This window comes from Triturus cristatus, chromosome 4_1 (genome assembly GCF_964204655.1).
Source record: "Triturus cristatus chromosome 4_1, aTriCri1.1, whole genome shotgun sequence".
NCBI lineage: Eukaryota > Metazoa > Chordata > Amphibia > Caudata > Salamandridae > Triturus > Triturus cristatus.
In genome coordinates, this window is record NC_140585.1 from 654,618,122 (window position 1) to 654,638,887 (window position 20,766).

Here is a 20,766-nt window from a genome sequence, read left to right on the forward strand (position 1 = left end):
TCTCTTTATCTCTCCTCCCTCTCTCCCCCTGTTTCTATCTATCTCTCTCCCTCTCTCTTTCTCTCTCTCTCCCTCTCTCTCTTTTTCTCTCTTTCACTCTTTCTAACCCTCTCCCTCTCCCTCTTTCTCTCCCTAGTTCTCTTTCTCTCCCTCCCTCTCTCTTTATCCCTCTTCGTTCTCACTTTCGCACTCCACTCTGTGGCACGTAAAAACACGCCACATAATTACACTCTATTAAATGCAACATACACTCCACATAATACCACTCAGTGCCACATAATTACATACCACATATTTACTCTCTACTCAATGCAACATAAATACGCCCCGATACCACTCAGTGCCACACAATTGCAAGCCAAATAATTGCACTCTACTCAATGCAACATAAATACACTCCACAAAATACCACTCAGTACCACAAAATTACACACCACATATTTACACTCTACTCAATGCAACATAACTGCACTCAACATAATACCACTCAGTACCACATAATTACACGTCACATAATTACCGTATTCAATGCAAATACATGCACTCCACATACCACTCAATACTACATAATTCAACGTCACATAATCACTCTCTACTTAATGCAACATAAATACACTCCGCATAATACCACTCCTTGCCACGTAATAACATACCACATAACTGCACTGAACTCAATACAACATAAATGCACGCCTTTGGGTCAAGTCGCGCTATATAAAAAAGCAACAAACAAAAAATGTTTGCAATGCAATAGGTCTCGCATTACTGAATGTTTGCGCTACTGGTGTTGCATTATTATTAGCAATGCCAATAGCTCAAACTTTTATAATGCAAGACCTATTGCATTGCAAATGCTTGTTTTATATTTGGGGTAGTTTGGGCTTCATAACTATTTTTAAACTCAGGGGTATATTTACAAGCCCCTACCGTCACCACAACGTCACTTTCAGTGACGTTGTGATGGCGATAGGGGCCTCGCCTTATTTACAAGGGAGCGTTAAGCTCCTTAGCGTGGCTTAACGCTGCCTTGTAAATAAGGCACCCTTTCGAGCTGTATTTAGCGTGTAACAAAAGGGCAATTGGTATTGTGGTGAGCGTTCCACAGCAACACCCATTGATTTTGATGCTGCCCCCTATTTACAAGGGCAGCGTAAACAGGAGGCAGTGCCAACATTAAGACCAGAGAGAACCTGGTCTTAAACAGACGAAACAAGGAAAAATGCTTTATTTCTCCTCGTGTTTGCTGTTTCCATGTGTGCTGCCTTGTGCAGCACACATAGAAGCAGCAAATTGCCTATGATTGGTTATGTGCAGGAAGGCCCCCCTCCTGCACATAAACAATCATTTAAAAAAATGCAGTTTTGTAACTTGCATGTGTTCTTCATTGAGCAGCACACATAGAAGTTACAAAACAGCATTTAAATATTGTTTATGCGCAGGAAGGGCGACCTTCCTGCACATAAACAATCTTCCCCCAAATCAGACACCCTTGCACTATGGTGCAAGGGTGCCTGTGTCAGCGCTAGGCAGCTGAACTCAGAGCCAGTGCTAGGGGAAACTCTAGACCTAGTGCCTGCAACAGAAAACAGGTCACAATGCAAAATGGAAGCATCACATATTCCCACTAAAAAAGGCCCATTGTTTGCATTATCAGTATCTGTGGATTTTGGTCCCTTGCTCAGTTGGCACCTAGGGATACCTAGCAAACCTGCACATTTATGAAAACTAGACACCTTGGGGAAACCCAGGTGGGGTGACTTGCATGGCTCCCACCAGTTTTTGTTACCCAGAATACCATTTAAACCTCAAACTTTGACTAAAAAAACACCTTTTCCTCACATTTCTGTGATGGAAAGTTCTGGAACCTGTGTGGAGTCACTAAACATCCTTCTACCTAACATTTCCTCAAGTATCCTGATAAAAATGATACCTCACTTGAGGTGGTAGGCCTAGTGCCCGCAACAGGAAAGGGCCCAAAACGCAACATGGAAACATCAAATTTTTCCACTGAAACAAAAGTATTTTTTTTCCAAGGTGGGTAGCTGTCGATTTTGGGCCCTAAGTTAGCCATCACCTAGAGAAATCTAGCAAACGTTCACCTTTTTGAAAACTAGGCACCTAGGGAAATCTAATATGGGGCGACTTGCTTGGCTTTCCCAAGGGTTTTTTACCCAGAATCCCTTGCAAACCTTAAACTTACTTAAAAACAAACTTTCATCACATTTTTGTTATGGAAAGTTCTGGAACCTGTGGGGAGTGACAAACTTCCTTCCACCCAGTATATCCACAAGTCTTCCAATAAAAATTATATTTTACTTGTGTGGGTAGGCCTAGTGTCTCGGACAGCAAAGGGCCCAAAACGCAGCATAGAAACATCTCATTTTCCCACTCAAAACTCACCCTTGCTGGAGCGGGGATTTAGTGTAAGTTAAAATATCAGTTTCCACCGTCCTGGCTAATCCTCGCTTTCTCTGATGTCTCTCTAGGTCCAATGAATCTTTGCCATTATTTTAAAGAAGAATAAGAGCTGTATATCTCATAAATTGTAATCACAATAACTAAACTATTATCAGTCAATAATGAGAGCTTGCTATGTGTTAAAGGACTTTATTAATCACATATTTTAGTAGTTCATCTTTATTGCAAGTCATAAATTAATTTGTATTAATCTCAATCATCAATATATGACAGACATAAAAATCAATATTAGTTGATCAACTAATATAATAAATATATTAAAGAACATTCCCTAAAGGAAATAATCCCTATTCTAGGAATGAGAAGAACATGGTGTCAGTCAGAACCCATGAAGAGTTCCAGTTCAAAAAGCATAAAGCCTTAATTTTAGAAATTGGGGTCTCTAGTTGGCAGAGCTAGGTACCTTTGCCCCAAATAGGGACCATTGCTTCTAGTCAGGGTAAGGGAAATACACACTTTAGATAACTCCTGCTCACCCCCTGGGTAGCTTGGAAGGAGCACACAGACTTATCCCAAAATCAATGTGTAAATTATTTGTACTCAAAACACACAGTAATACAGTGATAACAACACAAATGGACACCCCACGGATTAGGAAAAATAAAGTATCTTTATCTAAACTCCACAAGACTAAAATGACAAAAATCCAAAATCCATGTAATAAGAATATGACTTTTCAAAAGTTTCAAGCAACTGGATCCTTAGAAAACTATGGGTGTGCGATTTCTCATATAGTACCTGTAGATGTGTCAAAATTCACAAGGCCAAACAGCCGTAGAGATGGAAAGCGTAGAGAAACAAAGAGATGCGTCAGTCCCTGAGACCATAGGGAGGCGATGCTACAGTTCTGATGCACGTAGGAGAAGTGATGCGTCGAATCCGGTCTGTAGGGGGAAGTTATGCATCGACTTCAAGACGGTTCTGGTCCGCGTGTGATACGTCGGGAATACTTGCCGCACAGGTACGATGCTTGGAAATCCGGGATGTGTCGGCGATCGATGCGGCGGCGTCGAGTGGCTCTGCGTCTGTTTTTTCAGCCCTGATCCCTCGATGCCTTGGTTCTTGCAGCGGCGATAGGCGCTGCGTCGGTTCGGCAGCAGTACGGCGATGTGTGGAGATTCTTCTCGTACAGCGGTGCTGCGTCAGAAAAACAGCAGATGGAATGGCGATCCATCAATTTCTTCAGTTCTTTGGGTTTCTTACAGCTCCCAATAGCAGGAACAAACTCTAGAGGCCCAGAACTGGAACAGGCACCTCCTGGCAGGTCAGAACCCTCAGCAGTAGAGTTCAGGGCATCTGGGGTTGAAGTCTTTATGTCTCTGAGACTTCAGAACAGGAAGCCAGCACACACAAGCCCTTGGCGATCTTCTTCAAGCAGGTTCAAAAGCAAAGTTCCAGTCTTTGTCCTTTTCTTGGCAGCAACTGCAGATCAACCCCACGAGGCACACAGCAAAGGGGCAGTAATCTTCCTCACAGCTCTTCAGCTCTTCTACTTGGCAAAGGTTCCTCTTGAGTCCAGAAGTTATCTAAAGTTCTGAGGTTTTCGGTGTAATACTTATAACCCAAAATGTCTTTGTTCTCTTTGTGCAAGGGTCTCTGAGCCCAGTCCAAACCAGTTCCGTCTTCACTGTTGCAGTATGACCACAGGGGGTGGAGTCAGCATTGTGCAAGCAAAACAGGCCCCACTCAGGTGGAAGGAAATCTCCTCTCACTACTCTCAATGCAGCCAAGCCCCATTCAGCTCAGCTCTGAGTCATCCAGGAAGGGCCAGGCACACCTCAACCCCCCCACCGCAGTGGCTGACTACAGTGAATGCACATCCCCAGCCCCTGTCACTCCAAAACCAGACAGTCATTACACAGATAGGCAGAGGCACATAGAATGGTTAAACAAGAAAATGCCTACTGCCTAAAAGTGGCATTTTCAAACACACAATTTAAAAAACATAATTAATAAAAGATGTGTTATTAAATTCTGAGTCCAGAGAGCCTAATCTTTATTCCTTTATCTTGTCCGAATGAGAAGTTATACTTGTAAGATTTTACAAAGCATTTCTCATTCTATCCTATGGGCCAGATAGCCTTTCAACAGTGAAAAACGAATTTGGTAGCATTTCACTATGAGGACATGTCACACACACCACTACATGTCCTACCTTTCACATACACTGCACCCTGCCCATGGGAGTACTTTGGGCCTACCATAGGGGTGCCTTACATGCGAGAAAAGGGAAGGTTAGGGCCTGGCAAGCGGGTGCACTTTCCAGGTCGACATTGCAGTTTAAAACTGTACGCAGACACTGCAGTGGCAGGTCTGAGATACCTTTTCAGAGCTACTTATGTGGGTGGCACAATCAGTGCTGCAGGCCCACCAATAGCATTTGATTTACAGTCCCTGGCACACTCAGTGCACTTTACTAGGGACTTACCAGTAAATCAAATATGCGAATCAGGGAGGACCAATTGTGGCAATAATTTACACAGGGAGCACTTGCACTGATCAGCAGTGGCAAAGTTCCCAAAGCATCTAAGCAAGCAAAAATGAAATCCAGGACCGCATCAAAAATACAGGAGGTAGAGGCAAAAAGTCAGGGGAAACTACGCCAAAGATGCCAAGTCTAACACTTAACATCAGAAATCACTATATAAATCAAAATATCAAATAAAGGCAGAACTTCTCATAAAGAGAAGTTAAAGAAACTCAGTAGAGTCTCAGAGCAAAGTGGCATAAGAATCTGGGTCTGGGTAAACTGCAAAACATAAGCATTAACCTACTCTAGCAACACACACTAATATAGACAACCCATTTTATCACTGTTGTAGCTTGCCTTCCTCTTTCTTCTTCAGCCAGACAATCATCTTGCAGGTACAGGATCACTCCTTGTCTTCTCACAGAAAACACAATGACTCTACATAGCAGCCTTCAATGTCACTTACTACTTATCATCTAGCTATTACATTTAGTCTATTTGTATTACATTTTTGCATTCAAAACTACTTTCTCATGAGGCAAACTGAATCTCTACGATTCTAAATAACAAAATGTATTTATGTGTTAGCAGCAATCTTTGTAGAAGCAGAAACATTGGCAGCATTAGATGAAAACATTTATGCAACTATTATTTATTATGAAAAACACGTTCATGGAAAGGTCAGAAAAAAAAGTGATATGCATTCTAAGCATTTTCTAGTCATGTCAGCTTGTTAGACAATTGTTGCTTCAGCTAATGAGGCCTAGTGCAAGTAAATATGGGTGCCTATTACAATTTTTGCATTTAAGCACATTTTATTTTCATTAAAGGCTAAATGTAAATTTCTGCACATTATTATAAACTGCGTTATTTTCTCGATATTATTAAAATGCTACCCAACCCTTTTTTTTGCAAAGTTGGTAGCTGTGGGTTTTGGGCTCTAGTTTAGAAGCCTCAGAGGAAAACCTAGCAAACCTGCACATGTTTGAAAACTAGACACCTTGGGGAATCCCTGCAAACCTTAAACTTTGACTAAAAAAACACATTTTCCCCAACATTTCTGTGACAGAACATTCTGGAATCTGTGGGGAGCCACAAACTTCATTTCACTCAAGATTTTCCCAGGTCTCCCAATAAAAATTATACCTCACTCATGTGGTTAAGCATGATGCCCACGACAGGTAACGGCCAATAACACAACAAGGATACATCACATTTTTTCATTCGAAACAGAACCTTTTTTTGCAAAGAGGGTTGCTGTGGATTTTGTGTCATAGCTCAGTTGACACCAAAGGAAACCTAGCAAACCTCCACATTTCTGAAAACTAGACACCCCGGGGGAATTCAGGATGGGGTCACTTTTGTGGCTCTCACCAGGTTTTTGTACCCAGAATCCATTGCAAACTACAAACGTTTACTAAAGTAACATATTTTCCTTACTTTTCTGTAATGGAAAGTTTTGTAATCTGCAGGGGGCATATGTATACACTGCGATTCGCAAAATAACAGCGTTTGCGATAAAAAAATCGGTAATCGGGATGTATGAGCCAAATCCCATCGCAAAATTAAGGAATTGCTAATTTAGCAATTTCTTAATTTTGCGTAAGCATTTAAGAAATCGCAAATTGCGATTTCTTAAATGATATGTAAAAAGCACCCAAGTTGTGAGAATTATCCTTAAGAAATCGCAAATTACCACCAACTTCCAGTTGGTGGTAATTTGCAATTTCCTTTCAAAATGCACTTTTTTGAATTTTACAAAGTGCCACGTGGCGCTGATACATCCCCTTAGGGCATGTATGTGCGCCATATGCACACACACGCTCATTTCAGGGGTGCATCAGGGTGTCATCATGACACCCTTGCACCTTTGAAATTATTCTCAAATTGCGATTAGCAAATTGCGATTCGCTATTTGAGAATTACTTCCTATTCATTCCTATGGGTCTCCTGGCCCATAGAAATGAATGGGCAGGTATTCCTTAATTGCGATTTTGCAATTTGCTAATCGAAATTAAGGAATTTTAAGAAATCGCAAAAAGTTTGCAATTTTTTTAATACATCCCGTTTTGCAATTCTCAAATAGCGATTCTTTAAAAATCGCTATTTGAGAATCGCAAATGGTGATGTTGATACATATGCCCCCAGGTTCCCACATACTTCCTTCCACCAAGCATTCCCTCAAGCCTCCCAATAAAAATGATACCTCACTCGTGTGGGTAGGCATAGTGCCCCCGGCAGAAAAGGGCCCAAAACGCAGCATGGCTACATCACATTTTTGCAATAAAAAACTGACCCTTTTTGTGCAATGTGGGAAGCTGTGGATTTTGGGCCCTTGCTATTCTAGCACCGATGGAAAACCTATCAAACCTGCACATGTTTGAAAAACAGACAACCAGGGGACTCTACGGGGGTATGATGTGCATGGCTCTCATGAGGTAATTTTACCCACAAGCCTTGCAAATGTCAAACTTTTGTAAAAAACACACACACATATTTTCCTTAAATTTCGGAGACTGAAAGTTCAGGAATCTGTGAGAAGCCACACATTTCCTACCACCCTGAGTTCCCACATGTCGCCTGACAAGAGCGGTATCCCACTTGTGTGGGTGGGCTAGGAGAGCACAACACAAAAAGTCCTAAAGTACTACCCTTGCACGGGGACTGCCTTTGACCTCAGTTTGATCTGTTCATGTTGTGGTCACTAGGCCCAGCCACACAACCGGTACAGCGTTTTTATCAGTACAAGTGGGGTAATGCAAGTGATAGGAATTTTGTGGATTCTGGAGATTTCAGAAGTTCCCATCACAGAAATGCAAAGAAAATAGGTGATTTCATGCAAAGTTTGAGGTTTGAAGATATTGTGGGTAAGAAAATGTGGGATCCATACAAAGCACACCACCCTAGGCTCTCCTGGGTGTCTAGTTTTTTTTTTAATTGCTGGATCTGGTAGGGTTTCTCAGGTGGCAGCTTACTCAAACCCAAAAAGTGCAGTCATTCACCATTGCAAGTGGGACGATATTGGGAGTTAGCCACACTCTCCTGGCCCATATGTAAAAACAACATCCAAAATAATCAAATGTCCTCTCCCTTGCCATTTGGGATTTTTTAGTCCGAGGGGAACAGAGAGACATTTGAGGCTTTAGGGGTGCGGCTAGGACCTGTGAATAGGATTGGCCAGACCAACTCCATCATTTTGTTAAGAAAATATATTCCTGCTATACAGTTTACCTTCTGCTGCCCCCAGGCAAATTGGAGGCAAATCTCCCGTCTGCCCTTGGGAGGCGGGGGGGGGACAAAAAGACTGGTTTGTTCATTTGGGGGTGGGATTTTTGGCCAATGCCAGAGTGCAGCAACTCTACCACTTTCTTGTGTCTCAAAGACAAAATCCTTGGGGGCATATTTACAAAGCCCCTATTGCCACGGTAACATCACTTTTAGTGACGTTCCTGCGGCAAATGGGGCTTCACCGTATTTACAAGCCAGCTTTAAGCCACTTAACGTGGTTTAACGCTGCCTTGTAGATAAGGCACCCTTTCAAGCTATACTTAGCATGAAAGGGGTGGGCAATGGGTGTTGCAGTGGGCGTTCCACCACAACACCCATTGATTTTGACGCTGCCCCATCTTTACAAGAGTGGCATAAATGTGGGGCAGCGCCAGCATTAAGACTAGCGGAAACCTGGTCTTAAGCAGGCGCAACGAGGAGAAATGTTTCATTTCTTCTTGTTTTTTGTTGTTTCTATGTGTGCTACGTTGTGCAGCACACATAGACACAGCAAAAGGCTATTGAGTGTTTATGTGCAGGAAGGTGACCCTTCCTGCACATAAACAATCAATGAAAAAGATTACGTTTTGCAAATTAAGCAGCACACTTAGAAGTTACAAAACACCATTTAAAGATTGTTTAAAGATTGTTTCTGTGCAGGATGGCACACCTTCCAGCACATAAACAATCTTCCTCTCAACGCAGACACCCTTGCAATACAGTGCAAGGATTCCCGCGTTTGCACTAGGCTGCAACAGTTAGCCCCAGTGCACGGGCAAAACCAGGGCTGCACCGTATTGTTGTAAATATGGTGCCGCCCTGCATTTCAGAAGTGGCGGAGTGCGGCGTTAAGCCAGGAAGGCCTTGGTGTCATGTGGACTTTCAACTGCCCCAGGAGAGCAGATTTGGGACATTCTCCCCTCCTTTCTGCCCACAGGGGCAGAAAGACACTATTGCCACTTCTGCGACAGGGGTATGGCTTGATGCCACCCTCCTTTGTTTTGTTGCTATTTTCCATTTCCTGCTGTGTAGTGGGCTTTCTGCCCCACGGGGGCAAATTGAAAGGAAACCCCCATCTGCCTATGTGGAGGGTGCAGAAAGACTTGTTTGTGTCACATGGGGTGAGGGTGTGGCTAATGCTAGAGTGAAACAGGCGCACCAAGTTCTTTTGTCCGAAAGGCAAAATCCCTAGTGTAAGGTGTGGTCTGGGGTCTAATGGACTTTCTGCCCCCCAAACCCAGGAGGCCGCAGATTGTGGATAATACCTTCATCCACCACCCAGGGAGGCAGAAAGACTGACATGTGAGGGTGGTGGGGGATGTACAAGCCCTTGTCCCCACACCTAGAAGGTTAATAATTAATGATCACAACAGGCAGGTATACAGGATTCTGTCGTTGTAGTTCAAAATGGCATGGGTTAGACTGTGGCCCCGGAAGCGGGGCAGAGGGAAGATTACAGCAGAATCAGTACAACTGGATCTGAAATTTGGAGGGATGTTTGTTCAGGGATATTTTCTCCTCTTGGGACTCCCTACATATTAGTTAGAGAACACTCAAGAGAAAAATAAATACCAATGTAGATTGAGTAAATTGGCCTCCAGTGGTGCTAGTATGAGTTATATGAACTGAGCAGAAGAGGATAGTCAACACCATTATACTTTACATCAATGTTCCTCTTACTCACAGTGATTTCAAATCTAAATCACTATTTGGACACTAAAAAAGCAGAGAGGAGTGAATGGTTTTATCTTTGAACGTTTTGTAGACTAGGATAGGTGACATTGCTTTAAACATTGACTGAAATGTGGTACTGAATAATGGGCAGCAAGGAATAATATTTGCAGTGGCACTTGTGAAGCATAGTAAAAAGGGTGAAAATGCTGTAAACTCTGGATTGGGGCTTTCATGTGGGTGGCATCAAAGGAATCTGATGGTTAATGAAAAAATGCAATTGATCTATACAAAGTGAAATATGTGTTTATGGATCAAAGTTAATCTCTGCTGGATATAAACTACAACAACAAAATAGTAATAAAGACATATCCCAATAAAGATATTATCTTGGGTGAAATATTTGTAAGGGTTGGGCATGGATAACCATGATGAAATTCACTATCTAATTGTAAGAACTACAAAGTTTATTTACAGGAAGTTCAAGGGTGATCTTACAGAACTATTTCCCTGTGCTCGATGCAGGTGTACTGACCCCTGTCTTTGAGGTGGCCCTGTGGATCCCCAGCACATGGACGGCTTCCTAGCTCTTAGGAATCAGTACTTTTTCAAGACAGAACCCAAGACTCGTATCCAAAACAGTTCATGTGCAGGCCACTCCTTGGGCGACCTCCATTCTGTGCCTGCCTCAGGATAGGCAGGCACATTCTGTGTCTCCCTTAGGAAATAAGTTTGTGCAGCATATGTTCCATAATGGAAGCATGTGCCACCCAATATGCATGTCCTCTTACATGTATCGCATGAATAGAGTCCAAAATATTGACTTTCACAATACTGTCAAGGTAACACCTGGGGGAGTATAGCTGTACTGTTTTAACTCCACGTCTGTTTACCATGACGATATTGTGCAAGTCAATTTCTTGGAGTTGCTGATGTTGCAGGTCAATATTTTTGAGTAGATATGTTGATATCATATTCTTAGATATATGGGATGCCCTGTTCCAAATGAGGAAACACCCCTTCCTGCAAGGACCAGACATGCATGGAATGTGAGTTTTCCATATTATAGCTAGTCCGTTGCAGTCCCTTCTCTAACACAGAAATGCACTGGAAGCAGAGAAGGTGGCATTTAACAAAACATACCATTATTTCCCATGCACAAATCTAGTGCATTTTGCGTTAACCCAACAAGAAGCGAAGCATGAAAATGGTGGAAACCGCAAGTCCATACCTTAAAATTCCTACAAGCCTGCATTAGCCTAAGTTTTAAAAGGAGTCAGAACCTGCTATTCAAATGTACCTATCTGGGCACCAAACTCAAATGATACGATGCATGTTATAGCTTCTTGACGTTCTATCAAACTGCATGTGTTTGAATACGGCTCTAGCACTTACTAATATGCTTTGTGCAAATTCCTGGGATATTTAGAAGTTGCTGGCACTTTCCTACTTTAACAAGTGCAAACGAGGGCTGCCTGCCTCTTCACAGTAGTGGGAGCTCTGGGTCTTATAACTGAATTGATCTCACCAATACATTTCACAAGTTGTCTAGTGCCAGGACGTCTTAAAATCCTGCATTTCCTGTGATCTTTGAAAACGTTCTGGTCTGCTTCCGATTTTATATTCTAGCATCCCAAGAGCCCCTTGTGTAGGAAGTTAGCAGAATATTAAGAGCTACCGATGATGAAACGAGAATTGTTCTACACACTGTATTGGAAATCCACACATTCGGAGTCATCGTAAGAATGACTGGAGGAAAACAAGCCTCTTCTGCCACCGAGGTGATGATTTCAGGGTAATGACGCCCAGCGGGGGCACTCGGCACCACAAATGCAAAGCTAAAGAGAAGGCCAGTGCCTGTTAGCATGAAAAACGTCTTTCCCGAACATAACTTGTGGTTAGCGCAAGCCGGCCATGTTTGTCCTGGTTGAAGTCACAGTGAATTATGGTAAACCGAGGTACTTAGGGGTACTGTATAATATTGCAATATTTACTCCAGCTGGAACTGCAGTAAGCACGAACTGTAAGGTTTCAAAAGAGTTCCACGGCTATGTAATTAATGGCTAAGAATTTCTGTGTCCAGAGCCATAAAAAGGAGAGGGTATGGTTGGTATTTTACGAGCTCGGTCTAAGAGTAAACTCATCATTTGTCAGTCAAACGCCATCTTACGTATCTGAGCTCCTCAGACGTGCAGCTGTACGCAATGAACCGTGTCTTTGACATGAAAGTGGCAGGTGGGTTCCAAATGAATTCCATGCCCTTCTTTTTAAAGTTTCTGCACACCAGCTCAATAGAATTTCTACGTCGCTCCTTTAAAGGAGGGAAAGCTTCAAAGTTTGACATGGTGGATAAACAGCTTGGCCTCTGTGCTGGCAGTGTTACACATGTCTGTATTTGGCAATCTGTCTCTGTCAGGTAAAAATGTTACAACATATGTTCAGGGCCCATTTTTCAGCATAAGTCATGTGGCTATCAAGCAACACAAAGACACAAAAACAACTCCACTGATGTGCAAAGCAAAAAAGAGGAAAGTATGGAAATTATGGAAATGTAGAGATTCTCTTTGGAAGTGTATAATGAATAGCTCCTTTTAAAATGGTGACTGTTTGCCCTTTCCAGACTCTTGACAACAGAAAGCATGTACTTTGCAGTAGCAGATATTATACATATATAAGGACCCGGGCCGGGGAGGCGAAGCCGGAACTCATAGAGGCCCGGGCAAAACGCCGTCCGGTGGCGGGAGGCGCTCCTCTGCCCCCCCACTCGCATTAACATATAGGCTAGGCCGGCGGGGGCCAGGATTGGCCCCCATCGGTCAAGGCGAACCCTCCCCAAACAGGGGGCGAGCCAAGAGAGCGAGAGGGGGGGGATAAAAAGGGGCATACTGCCCAGCAAATCTCACACATCCCCCCCTCAGATAAGGAGAAGAGAAATCCCACCCACCCACGCCTAAAAGATGGGCATCGCAGCCGCGAGGTGAAGGGGTAGCAGAGCAAACCCAACTAAGTAGTAAAAAAGAAAAGAACTCACTAGAAGGTAGATGGAAGGGTATCACAGTGTCCTTGGGATGCCTCACGGCAGGGGCATTAAGGGACCAAAAGGGCGGCCTGCCACCATAGAAAATTAGAGGTAATGCTCCCGCAGGACCCTTGGGATGCCTCACGGCAGGGGTTCAGAAGGAGAAGAGAGCAAGGACTCAGCCACAAGGAAGTAGCGTAGAGGCTCAAGAAAGGTCCTTGGGATGCCACACGGCAGGGACCCCTGGGAGAAGGGAGGGCCCACAAAAGGGTACAGGGCGAGCGGGACGGCATTTGCGGCCCGGACAGGTCCAGACGTACACCCTCCAAATCGGTAGCAAGCTGAAGCCTAGACCCGTGAATCAGAAGCCTAAAAGGGGTCCCTCTCCTCCCAGGTCATTGAGAAAGCTGAGTTCAGAATGCAAAAATGCTAAAGAGCAAGGAAGTGACATGCATTAAAATGAAATGTGTACATAACCATAAACAATTTAAATGTATAAATTGTTGTTTTATGAATAAACTGCGACCTTTTCAGGCACCCAAAGAAAGTTGTCAGTGGTGATTTAAGGTAAAAGCGTGCAGTCGGTTTTAAAGGGCAGAGAGAGCGGGGCAGGGGACTCACCACCTGGAAGGGGTTTTACAATGCTTTTCTCTGCCATCACAACCTGACAAAATACAATAGCAAAAGAACTAGCATTGACAGAGTCAACAGGATTGCCACTTTGTGGGGACTGGGGGGAGGGCGTAAATCCTGTATTTACAGAGTTAACAGTACCGGGGGTCTCATTGAATTCTGGGCAGCAAAATTAAAGGGGATTACAAAATTACCCTGAGAATATCACAAGGAATTATCAGGTAATCAGTAATCCCAGGTCAGATTTCCCCAGTAATTCCTCATTCTCCTTGTCAGTGGCATGAAAAGTCTGTGTGAACTTTGTGGGTACCGGTCTCATGGGAAATTACAGGCCTCTCATTATGAGGGGTAAAATCATTTGTGTGTAGGGTAGTTTGTAAAATTCTAATTCTTCTAGGTGCCAGTGGGTAGAACCTGTGGGGCAACTTTTGATATGCTCTTCACTAGCCAAAGCAGCTCCAAAATCTCCCACTACCAGCTTCAAATTAGTGAGGTGGGACCTAAGCTTGTGAGTGGCAGTTCGCCTTTAGCTGTCTCCTTCCAGTGCCACCCACAATATTTTGTAACCCCATTTGGTCCACTTATAATACTTAAAGCTTCTGAGTGATACATAAAATATTAATTTCTTCAGATTTACCTATAAAGCAGGCACTCAAATCCAATGCCTATGTATTTAAGCAATACCAAAGGGGATGATGGATGGAGCGATTGAGCAAATCAAACACTCACCCCCAGTCAACTGATCAGGGTTTAATCCATCATCATTCTTTAGCTCACTCCACCACCCCAGTTCAGACATGGCCATATGCAAATCAGTCTGACCCTGTGCCTCATGGGAACAGTCCAGCCCGAACTTCCAAGCCATGTCTTCCCTGGATCCTGGACGTGGGTCCCCTGCTCACTCTGCCACTGGATTCATGATAACCTGGCTGATGAGGGTTATGAACCCGAAACCGGTCCCAGGATGCTTGTTTCTGGTCCAGGGAAGACATAGCTTGGCAGTTCGGGCTGGACTGTTCCCATGAGGCACAGGGTCAGACTGATTTGCATATGGCCATGTCTGAACTGGGGTGGTGGAGTGAGCTAAAGAATGATGATGGATTAAACCCAGATCAGTTGGCTGGGGATGAGTGTTTGATTTGCTCAAACGCTCCGTCCATCATCCCCTTTGGTATCACTATGTATTTAAGCATGCATGGATTTTTGAGTATTTGTATAGTTGGAATCAAACTGGGACTTAGATTAGAGCTACATATCTTTGTGTGTGTGTATGTGTATGTGGTGTGTGTGTGTGTTGTTTACCCTACTCCAGCCCTCTGGAATCCACTTATGGATGACGGTATATTTCCAATTTTCTGCCATTTAAAATGAGACAATACCTGTGAGTTCACATTCCACGCTCTGGAAGGGAGCCTGGCTTCATGTTCCACCTTCCCTTTTAAAGTCCAGCTTGCTGCCCTTGAGCATCAAAAAACAATCCAGGACTCTGCTTGCAATTTGATTTCAAGTTTTCTTTCTCACCAAAACCCTTCATGACTTTCTCCAGCAAACCACAAAAAGATTTTACACACTGGAGTTTTGTTACATGACATGACATTACAGCACAAGACATGACAAGACATGACATTACATCACATGCTGTTTCTTTATGGTCCAATATAATTTTGCTGTCAGTGAAGTGTTTGTGACCTGGCTGCAGTTTGGAGCCTGTAGATGATGAATCACATGCTGCTGCTTGGGAAAAACTGGCTTCTTTGTGTACGCAGAGCATGGTTGTGTTAACTGAAGAAGAGTAGTGTTGATACAAGTGCTCAGACCTGCTGGAGAGAAGTCATGAATTAAAGGCAGGAATACTTAGGAACATTGAAAGATCTAAAATAATTAGGCAGCATGGCGCTATTTGCATTATAGGTGCTGTTTGAAGACAAAAAGGTGGAATTTGTTCACTTTTACCCTGAGTGTAAGTATTTGATTACTGGTTGCTCTGTGAGCCTCTGTAAAACATTGAAATATAAACCGTCGCCCAGATTTGCTAAAATCTGCACAGTGCTGTGTAAAAACAACTGTTCTCTTTTGCGTGTAGGGTAACAAATTGCATCCCAGTTTTCGCCATAGTACTGTGTACTGTGCAACCTTCGTTATATTAATAAGGAATCTTGTCGAGTTTCTATATTAGCCACAGTCTCTGAGCTTTTATGTTAACCACAGCCACTGAGCTTCAAATGGCATATTTTCTTACTCCCACCAAAAATGGGCTGAACTCAGACAAAGAAATAGCTGTTCATTTTGGGGGGATGCTAAGGGCACCATTAGCATGGCCAGGGAAATGGGACCGCCCGCAATGCATGCGGCAGTCCCGCAGATACAATTAGGATGCGCCCGCCACACTGGCGGACGCATCCCGCATTTTTAACATTGTGCCGGGCGGTACAGAAAGCACCGCCCGCCGCAATGCCAAAAATGCAAGTTGTGCATTTGCATGAACAACGTGACAGGCACCGCGCGTTGCCTGCCAAGTTGTACATGCAAATGCAGGGGAGTACCATAGGTACCCCCATGTGCACCCCCCACCCCCCCAAAATTACCTGGGGGCCCGCTACAGGCCCCCAATGTGAAAGACCGCATGCCTTTCTGTGGCGGCATTGCCGCCACGGAAAGGCAAATCCCCGCATGCATCCTGATATGGATGGCGGTCTCTAACAGACACCGCCACCATATCAACAGCTTTTCCGCCCGGTAGGCAATCGTGCGAATTGCCTACCGGCGGAAAACCGGCGGATGGTTTTTCCGTCTGTTGGTGTCCCCCCGCCATAGTAATATGGCGGGGGGAATTGGCAGGTGGGTGGGAGAAAATGTCAGGCAGACCGCCACCACCATGCGGGCGGTGGGGATCCGCCCGACATACTAATGGGCCTCTAAGACTTTCTGAAACATGATTTTATTGGTGTATTTCTCGTTCAGCCTTTGGAGTGAAAGACTTCTTATATATTTTATATTAATGTTTTATTTGCTGTTATTCAGGAACACCAGGGTGGCTTCACTTCATCCGACAGTGGAGCGGGTCTTTCACAGCTAGGTGCATTATTATTTTTATTTGGTATTTTATATTATGTAGACATGGTTTGTCTGAACTTTCATTTATAACATGATACTGTTCATGATAACATGCTTATTTTTTGCCCACTGGGGCTTTATTGCATCACACCTTACTATATCTGCAATGTACAAAGTCTGGATTTAAAGAAAAGGTGCCATGTCGGTTTAACTTTAATATTTGTTTTTCTTTTTCTTTTTACAACAGACCATAGATTAATTGCCCACTGGGTCGTGTTGGCTTTGTATATTTTAACAACATTATATTTCATAAATTTGGTATTTTATCACTTTCGAGTTTATTTAACCACTAAGGCGTGATTTTCCATATGTTCTGTCATATTGTGTTGCGCATAGTCTCTTGATGGACAAACCATGAATTGAATAGAAGTAATGGGTTTTAATGCATGTATGAGATTATTTATATTGGTATTAATTATGCAGACCTTTGATTGATTTTCTAGTTCACAAATTATGAATTGGAATATATACATACTCAAACGTTTACATTGTAACCTACTAATTTCAAATTCAAATTTATTGAAAATGTGCTTAGTTAATTAAAATCAGTACACAGCCCCTATCAAGAATAAAAAGAGTACAAGATCAAAAAAGCACTGGCAAAGCCAATAGGTCTCGCCTTTACGACCAATCAGCTTGGACAATTGTTTTTTGCAGAACCGTACAGCACTGGGGGAGGGGGTGATCTGTAGACAGGGCATGAGGAGCCGCAGAAATTATCATATTCACTACAGAGGGAGCAGCAGCCTCAGGGAAAACGCTGAGCAGGAACGATGGGAAAAGCTGTGACGGGACGGGGTACTCTGTGGACGGGATATGAGGAGCATCAGTGTATGGAGGGAGCAGCAGTCTCGGTCAAAACACTGAGCAGCAAGGATGGGAAAAGCGGTGATGGGGGAGATGGTGATTTGTAAATGGGGCATGAGGAGCAGCAGTGTTCCCCATACGCACTACAGAGGGAGCAGCAGCCTATAAAGGGTACCTTCCCAAAACACAGGCTGAAAGAAATGAAAAAAATAGTGAGGGTACATGACCAGATAAAGACCAAAGTGAAAGGCTACAAGGCCCATGCTCCGTGTAAGGGAGCAAGACGAAAGAAGGAGGGACAAAAACAGAGATTACCCACATGGAAGCAAGCTTTTTGGAAGGACATGCGAACAAACAAATTAAAAGCAATGGTGGGCTGTAAGCCCACAGAGTGGATATAGCATGTCTCGAAGAGACAGCGCATGTGCTGCCTAGGAGAGAACTAAAAACTAGCCGAGTGTCTTGCAGCTAAACTCAACAGTTTTTCATTATACAAGTTCATAGTAACAAATAACTTAAAATTCATTCAAAATAAACTTCAATATTTGGCAAGTAGGCAAAATATCTCAAGAATGTACATGATGCGCTGAAACACTTCATATATCATCTCTTGCTACATACACCTTTCAGGTAAGTGGCCAAAATGTATGCAATTCATCAACTTTCTATTCTCAGATATGTCATCCATTGACCACTTTTGGCAAATTGTCCCGACAAATAACCTGCTCCCGATGTTTATCGCATGTGGTAAATGATAATCATGTTACCAGAGGGGGAGCTATACCTTGGCTTTATTTTCACTGAGCTAAGAATTTAAATGACTAGGGTTGCTCCTTAGTAACCTTGACTCTTTCTCGGAAATTTGTCAGGAACGTTACCATCTTGACATTTATGTGCAGGATGAAAAGCTGCAATAAGAGCTAGTCAGGTTTTGCTTGGTTAAAAACCTCTTACAGCATCTTCCTTCCTTCTAGCAGCATAGCTGGGCAAATTCAAAGGACGTGAACCATAGTCTCTTTCCCTGCACCACAAAGTCTACAGACAACTAACTAACTTATTCTTAGACATGAGGCATTGAGTCCAAAACTGTATGGACTCTCAGCCATAGTTGCAGACAGTTCAGCTTTTTTTGGTACCAATACCACTAATCAAAGTACGGCTGTGATTTCAGCAGTTTGTAGGTGTTAATACCTTGCCAGGCATGGGCCCTCTTTATTAGATTGAATTTATCCACAAGTAAGGAGAGAGAGATCTACTGGAAAATGTCTGCCACTATTTCTACTATATATTTCAACATACTGATTTTTTTCTGGGTCTCCCAATGTATTGAATTTTAATAGAAGTAATGCATTGCATGCATGAGATATATTGGTATTCACGTATTAATTATATACGTTTAATTTTATGACCTTTCAGGTGACAAATCATGAACTAAAATGAACAGATGTACACATATTTACATTGTAACCTATTATAAAACGCTAGCTACTATTCTTTATCAGTTAGATCTGTTTTCAATCTGTGTCCTTTATTTATGTTTACTGTCACAGTTTGTTATTTGTATTGGGTCTTGAAAGTACCAGTCTGGCCTGTAAGAACTGCTTCGGCCGAAACGTGTTGGGTGGGGAGCTGTCTGTGACTGTTCTTAGCCAGTTACAGCCCACAGTCATGAGGGGCTAGAGGATAGTGGGAGTTTGTTCTTTGTCTTCGAGATTCATACTTTCCTCTTGAGCTGAGCTGGATTTTATCAATCTGTGGCAAAGCTTTATTTGAATGCACCCAGTGGAAATATATCTTCAAAGTACAGCACGTGGAGTTAAGGCAATTAATTCTATGTGTACCTATATATATATAATTGCCTTCGTGAAATTTTAATTGTGAATATTTTTGCTATAATATGTTTGTAGCATGATATTGTTGTAGTTGATAGTGTGGCATACAACTGTACCTTGGCATGCAGCAGGAATCTGCACCCACCTATTGCACCCTAAATGGCATAATAGGAACACACAAATTGAAGTGGGTGACCCCTTCTGTGATACTCACTGATAAAAGGCGTCAATACTGCTCCCCAGTTTTGGGAGAATACCCTCTTCCAACAGCACCTTTCAGCCAAAAGTCCATCTCTCTTCTACCCTTGGTTACTTAATATTAAACTCCAGAAAAAGCACAGCATGATCCGGTGGAGAGGTGTGGCTCACTGGTTAGAGGCGGCAGACCCGTAAGCAGAGAATCGGCCAGGGACCAGGGTTCAATTCCCAACGCAGCAGGGTCGTGGACCAGGATCAATACGGACTCGATAATTCTCGCCTCAGTACCTACTCTAACCAGCAACACACTCGGCAACTCTAGGCATTAAGCTTGCCTCATCTCTACAACAGCCCCCCACAGACGCCGGGGATGCCTGGTTTCACCTTGGAGATACCCAGAAAGGGACCATCTCACAGGGATAGCCAGGACGGGTTCCCAAGCGGTCTATAGCGCCGGGACACTTCCGAGTAGCTGTGCGCTGAATAAATTAACATAACATAATGTGTATGGAATAGTAGTCTATACATACCACATTCTCCACTTCTCTTTTATCTATAAGAAAATAATCCAGGCGAGAATAGTGCCCTTACTTTTTGCACGAGTGGGTATAACCTCTCTTACTTCCAGCCCTCAACATCCAGATGCCAATAAGCTCTAACTCTTTTCTTAAAAAGGATAAATATCAGAGGGATTTAGAATGATATGCCTGCCTATATGGACGGTGTCAAGAACACTATCTAACAATTACAACTGGCTCGTTGAAATTCAAAAGATTAGAAAAGATGTCCTTCAGAGTATCTGGGTCATCGATATTGGGAACATAGAACCCCACACAAACGATATCTTTCATACCCACTATGATCTTCACAATTACCCATCTACCCCCTACATCTACTGTTGATTCCAATACCTCCGCTGCCGACTTCCCTCTTACCATTATTGCCACCCCTTCATAAGCCCCTTTGTGTCATAAATACAGCCTGCGTAAACCATTTTTGTTTATTGATTCTGATTTTTGGAGATGGGTTACCTGCAAAATCATTGCCAAGCCATCTGATCCCTTAAATACTGGATCATTGGATCTTGCTAGTTTTTCATCCTTACACTATTTACATTCCATTTTAAGATTGACAACACCAGTCACCCCTTTCTATCTAACATGCTCATTAATAAAAACCCTAACTGGCCCCAGGGTCAAGATCTCCCTTTTCAGCACACTACACTTTGATTATCTGACGGCCTATTTTTTATCTTTTCCTCCCATGTGCTCCCCACC